Source organism: Mustela nivalis, assembly GCF_964662115.1.
Source record: "Mustela nivalis genome assembly, chromosome: 1".
In the NCBI taxonomy this organism is placed as follows: domain Eukaryota; kingdom Metazoa; phylum Chordata; class Mammalia; order Carnivora; family Mustelidae; genus Mustela; species Mustela nivalis.
The window spans coordinates 105887166-105898414 of NC_139020.1; positions in this window are offsets into that span (position 1 = coordinate 105887166).

Below are 11249 nucleotides of genomic sequence, written 5' to 3' on the forward strand. Positions count from 1 at the left end.
TACAGGCTCACCTATTAGTGTTCTCCTATCCAAATATCACTCAAGTCAAGTTTAACAACTTCCCATTACTTTCAGGATGAATTCCCAACATTTCTTAGTTCATTTGCATGGGCTCCTTGATCTGAACCCTGCCCTACTCTTTTCCAGGTGGTGCAGTTAGAAGGTTATGCACATCTCCTTCCTTCTGAGCAGAGACCATGACCAGATCTTTGAGGACCACATTCTCAAAATGGCTGGCTGGGCTGCCAGATGCTAGTTGGGAAGCACTACCTTGTTCACATGATTGGTCTCACTATCATGCCCTGTATCCTGACCAACCCTGGTGCTTTATCTGGAGCTACTCAGAGTAGCTCCAGGATTTGCCCAGGAAGCGTATATTACTGTTTCACAATGGGTGAGGACAAGAATAGAAAGTATGTGGTTAAAAACTGTTCCAGCAATTTGATAGAGTAATTTTCTGTCTGGAATCTAATAATTAAAAAGTTGTATTTTGTGAGGCTTTTAAAAATTCAATTTGCCTATTACTTGGATTTTATTGTCCTTTTCAAATACTTGGTCTATCAGAAGATTAATTGGACATTTTAAAATAAAAGCTCTTGATCACAGATAGTTAGAGTTGAATTCTGGAAAGTTTAGTCTGAAATAAACACTCTTCCTTTAAGAGTGTAAACACACTTTTTGGAGTAAAGAGATGTTTGAATGCCCACCTGGGAGAGTGCGTTTAAGATTGAAGAAAATCATGAAAAGAAAGAAATCACAACTTTAATTTATATTTTAACTTCATGATTTTTCAGAGAGAAACTGGTTAAAATAGAAAGCTCTGGCTTCTGACTCTCCAGTCAAAATGTAACAGTACTTGATATATTGAATGGGATGGTAACCAGGAACACCTAAGAGGGAAAATTGGTTTTAAGAAATTCCTTGGGACGCCTGGGTGGCTCAGTTGGTTGGACGACTGCCTTTGGCTCAGGTCATGATCCTGGAGTCCCAGGATCGAGTCCCGCATCGGGCTCCCAGCTCCATGGGGAGTCTGCTTCTCTCTCTGACCTTCTCCTCATTCATGCTCTCTCTCAAGTAAATAAATAAAATCTTAAAAAAAAAAAAAAAAAGAAAAAAGAAATTCCTCATCTTCCTGGCCTGTAAAGTGAGGGGGTGGGATGAAAAAAACTTCTGATATTCCTTTCTGCTCTAAGACTATGTGGTTTCATAATTCTATGCTTGACTACTTAGTTTAAAACTTTTCTAATAAAGGTATGTAACATGGAGTAACGAGGGCTTAAGAAAAGTAGCTAATAGAGAATCATTCTTCTTTTTTTTTTAATATTTTATTTATTTACTTATTTGACAGACAGAGATCACAAGTAGGCAGAGAGGCAGGCAGAGAGAGAGAGAGAGAGGAGGAAGCAGGCTCCCTGCTGAGCAGAGAGCCTAATGTGGGGCTCGATCGCAGGACCCTGGGACCATGACCTGAGCCGAAGGCAGAGACTTTAACCCACTGAGCCACCCAGGTGCCCCTAGAATCATTATTCTTATAGTTTTTCTTTTCCATTCTACAAATTCAACAACTCTTTAATGGAGGAAGCTGCCAGACCCTGAATCATTTATCAGAGACCTGGGTTCTCTACCACTAACTAGTTGTGTGACTGAGGACAGGTGACTTGTTTGTGTCTTCTGCTTTATAATCAGGAGATCGGACTGTTACCAATGTCCCTAGAGTGTCAAGGGGGTCTCACAGAGGGTGAAAGGGAGAGGGACGGGGAGAAGATTGGGTCCTTCTTGGCATTTTCCCCACTCCAGCCGGATCAGCTTCCCTTTGTATTTAGAGATCAGGCCTTGTGTAAGATTTCATTAGAAGAAATACTTCACTGCTATAAAAGGTTTGGAGAAGCTATCTATAAGTCTACATGATTGCCAATGTTCCTTTTAGATTTATGTCTACTTATTGGCATGGTACCATTTAGTGGCAGATGCCTGACTTGCTGTCACGATGTCTAGGGGGAAGGGTAGAAAATTCAAATGGATAGAAGACAAGCAACCTATTAAGAAGGCTGGGGTATAAGCCCAACAGGGAGCAGTGAGGACTGTGGAAAAGTAGGAAGTGCATCCCTTTTCTAAAGAGAATCTCAGCAATTCAGCTCTGGCCCATTGTTGCCATGCGGGGGTGTGGACACTGACCTATGCATCTGGTATGATTTCTGGAAGCAAAATATGACTCATCTGTCTCTGGACTGCGGCCACCTGAAGATCTTAGAAGTTTTCACACTAATTAAGTAGCGCATGTGAATTCCCAGGTAGTGGCCTGATCATCTTCCCAACTGTTTAGCACTGTAACTGGCACACAGTACACAGACTTTGGATGTTAGCTATCATTACTATTATCATCATCTTCATTACCTAATAATGATGTAGCAGACTGAGATCTCTTAATAATTGCAGTGGAATTATAACATAATTATACAATTCCTTGCTATTCAAGTTTAAGTCCTTTAAAAGCCTTATCACAAAGCAAGCATTTTGGAGAATTACTGACAAGAGGAGAAAGGCAGTAAAGGATGCCTCACTATGAACTTGAGTCATGTCCAAGATAGGTCCTATACTGTTCTGCCAAGTGTGGTCCTTCAGACTCATCATGGCTCACAGGGAAAAATGTGTGGGTGTCCAGCACTATTAAAGACTTGGATGTCTTTGCTCTGTGTGTGTTTTCAAGTCAGACCTATTCCAGTGATAATGAAACAACACAGTCACACTCTGTGAGGTGTTGGGGTTCTTGGCTTCTCTCTCACTCACATAATAACGATAGCTTTAAAAGAAGTTATAATATCTATAGAATAAGGCCCTCTTCCTTACTTTTTTCCAAAAATGTCTTGGCTTGTCTTTTCAGCTTATAAATTTATTTTTCCAGATAAACTTGCTTATGCATATGGGACATAAATACCCGAAGCCTGATTTCAGATATCACAGTGAAATCCTGTCCAGGCAATTGAGATTCTGCCTTAAAAAAAAAAAAAATAAATAAAAGTAAAACAAAACAGAAATGAAGAATATTTTTAAAAAGTATTCTCTCCGTTTCACCAGCCTAACAAAATTATTGTCATTTCTCTGCATTCCCCTCATCACATATTTGTACATTGTTAAGTAAATTGAAGAATCATGACGGTATCAAATCTCTTAGCTGCTGGGGAAGGGATAGGTGGTTTACAAAAGTGAGTAGGTCATAGTTTCTACCTCAAAGGGAGGGAGATGAAGAGGTTAAAAAAAAAATTTTAAAAATAGAATAAACAAAGCAGAGGGTGACAGGGTGGGAGGTGGCCAGGGAGAAGGACAGCTAGAAGAGCTGCTTAATGCTGCCTGTGGGATTACCTAGACTCATGTTTGCCAAATCACTTTGAAACCTGTTCTAGCTGAAGGTTTCTGATGCTGGAATCCCTGGGATCTGGGGGCTAGGACTGTATTTATTATCATGTACAGTTTTGTGTTTTCCTCTTATTAAATTTTATATTTACAAGTAAATAATTTCTCGTGTTGCTACAGAGACTTTCTAATTATTTTTTGTAATCCACTGAACCCTCCCCTTGTATTAGGTATGTATGTTATATTCTGTTTATCACTAATATAAATGACAGATGGTGACAACTACCTTTACACATGTAGCTTTTTTTGGTCATTACAATTATTTCCTTAGGATGCATTCCATGGAATTGGTATCCTAGATTTAGAAAGATAACTATTGTTTTGAATTGTGTCATGTGGCCCCACTGCCTTCCTGGAAGCTTGTATAAATTTACATTGCTACCAGATGAAGTGGCGTTTTTAATTTTTCTGTAGACTTCTGAGAAATGGATTTTATAAATTTTTGGTTTCATTGTTCTGATTTTTGTATTTTGAAGACTAATGAAATAGAGAGTCTTTGAAAACTTCTTGCTTGTTACTCTTTTTTTCTTGGGTTTATTGCTTCATGTCCTCACCATTGTCAAATGGGATCGAGGTGATGTTCTTGTATATATTTGATGCTAGGATAGATAATAGCCCTTTGGTCATTATTTTTAAAAATAGTTATTCTTTTTAAATCTTAGTGTGACTGTATTTGTGCCAAATATCTGCTGGGCTTTCATATACTTTGATCCCGTCTCATTACCGTTCTTACCAGGTTCTGTTGCAATTATTGGTTTATGTACCTCTCTCCCCTACTGAACCGTGAGCGTCTTTACATATGCCCACAATACATAGAATCTGGCACATAATTATTTGCTTAAAATTGCTTGTTGGGTTTGGAAGAAAAAGAACGCTTGATTGAAAGAAGTAAAGGAAGAATGCTTTGCAGAGATCCTACCATTTTGAATTTCTAGAACTACAAGGAGAAACAGGTTTTCTTCCTTCAGTCAGGAAGAGTAAAGGAAAACCTCTGGCTGACCCTGTGGGGAGGGCTTGAGGTTGGAGAGCAGGTCTTCCTCTCTCCCCTGGGGCCTCACCCAAGACTCAGGTCTTACTTGCAGAGCCCCTGGGGGTCCGGGTGGGCAGCTGCTTTCCTTTGGCGCCACTTTCTGGGCAAAAGGTTCCAGTGTTTGGATTTTATTAGCCAGTAAAATTAAGGGGGAAATGCTGGAAAAAAATCACAGCACACTGTTGTTACTCTTGTGAGTGAATAACATAACTCGCAACTAGACTATTAATGTCTAAATGGATTTTCTGTGCTCCAAGCCAAAACACATTTCATAAAGTTGCACAGAGATGGATGGTATCCCAGTTAATAAAAACACTTGTGGGCGAAGGATGCATGGTCTGATGGAAGGGAAGCTGATTGATGCTAGGCTGGGGGGATGGTTGCATTTCACTGGAATTTTATTTATTTTTAAATTGAATAAAGACCAGTTTATTAAATAGTTGAGCTTAAACAGTATTATCAAAACTTAACTCAAAAAAGTGAATTTACTAAGCACGTATTTAGAGCTATAAATGCGTAGATGGAATTTTATGAGCTATCTTGAATAGTTTTCAACATTGTATTATCAACCATTTTAATCCAAATTCTAATTTGTTTCTAGTCATAAGTAGGGACGTTTCTTTCAAACTCACATTTAGGGACAACTGGGTGGCTCCATAGGTTAGGCAGCCAACTCTGGATCTCAGCTCAGGTCTTGATCTCAGGGTCATGAGTTCAAGCCCCAAACTGGGCTCCACTCTGGGCACGGAGCCTACATTAGAAGAAGGAAAGCAAAAGTGAGTTGGGGGAAATCGGAGGGGGAGACGAACCATAAGAGACTGTGGACTCTGAGAAACAAACTGAGGGTTTTGGAAAAGGGGACTGTGGGGATGTGTAAGCCTGGTGGAGGGTACTAAGGAGGGCACGTACTGCATGGAGCACTGGGTGTGGTGCATAAACAATAAAACTTGGAACACTGAAAAAACAAAATAAAATTTAAAAATAAATAAAAAACAAAAAAATAAAAAATAAATAAGTTTATGTTTATGTGGTGGAGTAATATCCCTCCCAGAATTGATGTGCAGCTCCAGAATTTTAGTCAATACTTAAGAATAAGCAACTCCGCGTATTCGGACAGCTGCAGATACCTTAGCTCAAAGAAGGATTTTTGTGACTATCTTCCTTTACAACCTATTGTGATAATATATTTCAGAGTTTGATTTCTTTAGAGCCTCCATTATAGTCAGCTGCAGGAGAAAAGAAAGAATAGGAGTCACTGTACAGAAAGCCTAAAAGACCTGGGGCTTTCATCTGAAAAGGTAACTTCACATTTCAGTCTTAGAAAACTTCCCCATTCCAGGGTATCTCCGTGGTGATTGGCAGCTGGTGGCTGGAGATCACCTGCAATTGCACCTGCCTCTTCCAACAAGGTCATTTGTAACAAGACTAAGAAATATGTGGTATGGGACATTGTTTAGACAAAGCAATTAGAATCATATATATGTGTGTGTGTGTGTATATATATATAAAATCCTATATATAAATATATATTATTCTATATATATTATTATAATATATAATATATATTATACATATATATGTATATTATTCTATATATAGTATATAGAATATATATGCATACATATACATACATTGTTTTCCTTTTTTACATATGTGGTACAGGCATAATGTAAACAAAGGGATAAAATAAAAAAAATAAATTCTGTATCTGTGGAAATGCACTAAGTGTGAAGAGTGGGTTACTCTATGTCATGGAATTAAAAGTCATATTTATTTTTTGCTTGTTTGTTCCTATTTTTTTCTGCATTAAACCTGAAGTTCTTCCATCAGAGAAAAGGGAACTATTTTTCCTTTTCTTTAGTTCTGGAAAATTTTAGACTAGACAAAAAAGCTAGACTGTCACTTAGAGTTGTGCTGTGCATTTCAGACTCACTTGGGACCCATAGCCCCTTTATGCTTTTGCCTTTTTCTTTCTCCCTTTTGGACTGAGAATACCTATCCCATGTCTCTCCCACCACTGTATTTTAGAACTAGATGAGTTGTTTTCTGGTTTCACAGCTCCACAGATAAGAGTGGAACTTTGCATCAGGATGTACCATATCCCAAGTTTCACGCCATAAATGACTTAGATGATGAAATTGGGGCTTTTTGGAGTTGATGATATTCAGATGAGATTTTGGATTTATAGCTGATTCTGGAATGACTTAAAACTTTTGGGGATGTTTGGGGATATTTAGTACATGGGACAGATGTGAAATTTGGGGGGCAAGAGGGCAGACTATACTAGGTTGACTGGTGTCTCCGTCCTCCCCCAAATTCAATCCCTTCCTGGAACCACAGAATTTGACCTTATTTGGAAATAGGGTCGTTGAAGATGTAAGATCTAAGTTAAGACAAGGTCATGTTGGAGCAGGGTGGGCTCCAGTAATCCAATATGACTGGTGTCTTTATAAGAAGGGAATATACATAGAGAGAGATGCAGGGAGAAGGCCACGTGACAGGGGCAGAGGAAGGAAGAGCAAAGACCGCCATTAATACCAGAACCAAAGAGAAAGGCATGGAATGGATTCTCCCCTAAAGCCTTTTGAGAGAGATGATGACCCTTGCCTTAAGACTTCCAACCTTCAGAACTGTGAGACAGTAAGTTTCTGAGGTTTTTCAGTGGGGCAGTTAGTGATACTTTGTTACAATAGCCCTAAGAAACTAATAAAATTTGTACATAGACTCCTGTATGGGTATATTACACACATTACAAAATGTACACAGAAACAGATATTGAAGAATGTGTGAAGATGAAAAAACTAATATATTTTTAAAAAGTCTTCTTTCTTTCTTTCTCATGTTTGTTTGTTTGTTTGTTTGTTTCTTTCTTTCTTAAAGTAATCCCTACATCCAGGGTGAGCTTCCAACCCAGGACCCTGAGATCAACAGTTGCAGGCTCTACTGACAGCCAGCCCCCTGCTCTGAATAAACTAGCATTTTTAAAAAAAACTGCAACTTACTTACTGTTTGCAAAGAATCTGGAGTAAGAAAGCAATGGTACTATTTGCCGTTTTTAAATAAACTTCACTTGGAACAATTTTACAGGTACAGAAAAGTTGCAAAGATGGTGCAGAGAGTTGGCCAGACACTTTCCTGTTGTGGCTGGGGGTGGGGGCACAGACAGGGCCTGCCAGAGGACAGGTGGCTGGGATGTCTAGAAGAGAACACTGACCTTGGAGCAGGAGACCCACGTGAAAGCCTCATTCAGCCGCCCACCATCTTCCTGCCTCCCTCACTTTGCTCATGGGAGGACAGGGGCAAGAAAGCTACCCACAGAGTTGTGAAGGTGAAACAGATCGAGGCTCTGCCCTGTGCTAGCTAAAGGAGCGCCGAGAAAATACTCCACCCCCAGATGCACCATATCCTCCTCTGTAAAGTGGGAGAGCCCTGTCTTTTCTCTAAGGTTATAAGTGGGGTGAGAGGTTGTTCAATTCTAGGCCACCTGGTCATCTGTTCTTCTCTTTCTTTGTCCCTCAGCCACGCTTCCTAGGCTTTTCCTTAAGCAGAGTTCTTGGTTACAGTTGCAAAAACGCCAAAATGCAGCTCAAATATCTGCATGGAATGTTCAGACGCACCCACCATGAAAACTTGCTCCAAAACATACAGCTTGTGACACTAACATTATTGAGGTGTGTGTGTGTGTGTGTGTGTGTGTGTGTGTGTGTGTGTTGAGGGGGGGAAGGTAGGGGTGGGTGGGTGGCTGTGTTGGTGACCCCTTAAGGACCTTCCAGTCTTAGGATTCTTTGTATCAAAAAGAAGCAGAATCTAGGCTTGTTGCTTTTATGCTGTGAGTAGTCCTCAGCTCTGTCTGGAAAATTCCAGGAGGAGGCTTCTTCAGTACATATGTCGGAGAAGAACTGATTTGTTCTAAAACTAGCAAGTGCGTGGGATGCTACGCACCATTGCTCCTCAGCACCCGCCCCTCGCCCCCACTTCTGCGACGCCAGCCTTGCTTTCAGCGGAGGAACCTCTGCCACCCCCGCGCCTTTCTCTCCAGACTCCCTCAGGGGGGAGGGGCACCCTCCAGGGTCTGGACTTCAGCCCTTTTCTCCTTTTTCCCCTTGATGACAAAGATCACCGAATCGGGATTTTAGAGCAGGTTGTTCTGACAGCAGTTAGGCTCTGTTTCTCAATCTTGGCTACACTTTAGAATCTCTTGGTGGAGATTTTGAAGCATACAGATTCCAGGGTCTCACCTTCAGAGATTCTGGGGAGAAGCCGAGACACTGGTATGTTTGAAAAAAGCTTCTCAGGTGATGGGCTTGCCTGGCTGGCTCCACGGTTGCGGTGCACGACTCTTGATCTTGGGTTCGTGGGTTCCAGCGCTATGTTCGATGGAGAGATTATTTAAAAATAAAATCTTTAAAAAATAGTAAAAATCTTTTCAGGTGATTCTAAAGTCCCGCCAGGATTGAGAGCCGGTCCAGAGTTTTCTGACCACCCCTGACTGAAGGCAGAGACCTCATGTCTCTTGTGTATCGCAGTATCCACTAGCAGGACAAATATTTGTTGAATTAGTGAATGAACCACATTCCTCAGAGCCGTGGGCAGTTCCTTGGAAGCCCCCAGGTGCTGGGTAGCAGAGGGCAAATTTACTGGGCTCCAGACCCCCAACACTACTTCACCTGGAGTGCTCACATTTATTTGTTAAATTTTAAATACATGCTTCCATATAAAACATGGAAACCCCTCATTTACTGATGAAGTCTGGATGTTTTACATAAAAGAATAGCGACAATATCCCCTGTTGCAGCAAAATGGCCCAAGAACAAGTTTTCTCATCAAACTCCAACACATATTCATTAACAAGTTTTATAATTTGAGAACACATTTGTGGAGGCGCCTGGGTGGCTCAGTGGTTAAGCGTCTGCCTCTGGCTCAGGTTATGATCCCAGGGTCCTGGGATGGAGCCCCACATCGGACTCCCTGCTCAGCCAGAAGTCTGCTTCTCCCTCTCCCACTCACCCTGTTTGTGTTCCTTCTCTCACTGTCTCTCTCTGCCAAATAAATAAAATCTTTAAAAAAAAAAATCCACATTTGCAGAGGTCATTGTAACCTTATAGCCATTTTTCTGAATGGACTTTAATTTTCAGAACGGTTTTAGGTTTACAGAAGAGTTGTGGAGATAGTTCAGAATTCCCACATACCCTGCACCAAGGTTTCCTTTATGATTAATATCTTACATTAGTAATATACATCAGTTATAACGAGTGAACCAATGTTGATACATTACTATTAACTAAAGTTCATACTTTATTCCAGTTTCCTAGTTTTTACCTAATATCCCTTTCCTGTCTCAGGATCCCACCCAGGACACCACATTTGGTTGTCATGTGCCCCGTATACTTTCCCTGCTTGTGACAATTTCTCACATTTTCCTCTTTCTGAAGACTTTGGCCAGTTTTGAGGAGGGCTGGTTAGGGTTTTTAGAGCCGCTGTCATTGGAATTTGTCTGTTTTTCTCATGGATGGACTAGGGTTGTGGGTTTTGGGGAGGAAGGCCACAGAGGTAAAGGACCATTCTCATCGCATCATATCAAGAGCACAGACTATCGACATGACTTGTCACTGTCGATGGTGACCTCCATCACCTGGCTGAGGTGGTATTTGTCTGGTTTCTCCATTGTTCAATTATTCCTCCCATCCCTGCTCTTGCCCTACTGTGTTCTTTGGAAGGCAATCACTTTGTGCAGCCCACACTTGAGGGATGGGGAGTTATGTAACCCAACCCTCCTTGAGGGGGTAGTATCTCCATAAATTATTTGTAATTCTTCTACTTGGGAGATTTCTCTTTTCTTTCTTTTAGCCCTTCTTTCTTTTTATTTAGTCAATCATATATTTATAACAATATATAATAGATATACTTCGGACATTTGTTTTGTACTTGGGGGTTCTAATCCAGTGCTTCTCTATTTTGTTTCTCAGAATGTTCCGGCTTTGGCCATTGGGAGTGCTTTTAGTTGGCTCAGGTGTCACTCTGACATATGACCATCGGTTTTTTCTTTTTTTCAAACACTTCCTTAGTTTGTAGAACTACAACATGCTACAACAGGCTCATCATGCCCTAAATTGTAGCCATCTAGAAATGTATTAATATTGTTGTGTTCTCCTTAATTTAAGATTAATGTATATTTTTCTGAGAATAATTGAAAAATTTAAAAAGAATTAGACAAGTGTGTCAGGCTGCTAGGGACTTTATGATGTTGGTCAGCTTTTAAAATTCGTAATTTGCTATACTTTCTTTCCTTGGCTAAAATAAATATCATCTTTATACCTAATTCGGTATTCATGATTTTGTTTGTTTTTCTTTTAGAAAGTCCCTCCAATTAGAGAAGTTTTAGGCCCTGGGGAGTCCTTGGTGTGTCCTTGTTTCTATAAGTGAGCCAAGACATTTAGGAATGAAATCGAAGTCTTCAACAGTCAAGGTCAAGTGAGAGAATGACAAAATATGAACATGGGAAAAAGCTGGCCTAGCCCATGGGCCAGGACAGCTGAGCCTTCTCTTAAACTGGTTGCTGACCATGGGTCTTTGCTAAAAGCACTTCTTTGCCAAGAATATAATTTCAGTTGTTATTTTACTAAGCACATGGTACTAGTGACTCATTTAATAACTGCCCAGGGAGAACATTTGTGTGTTAGGCATCTTTCTGCATAGTTGGAGATAAGACGACAAAGTCTCCAACTCAAAGGATGGATGAGACATCAATAATTACAAATGGAATGTGACAGGTGTTCTGGGGCCATCAAATTCTCCAGGAGAGACTTAT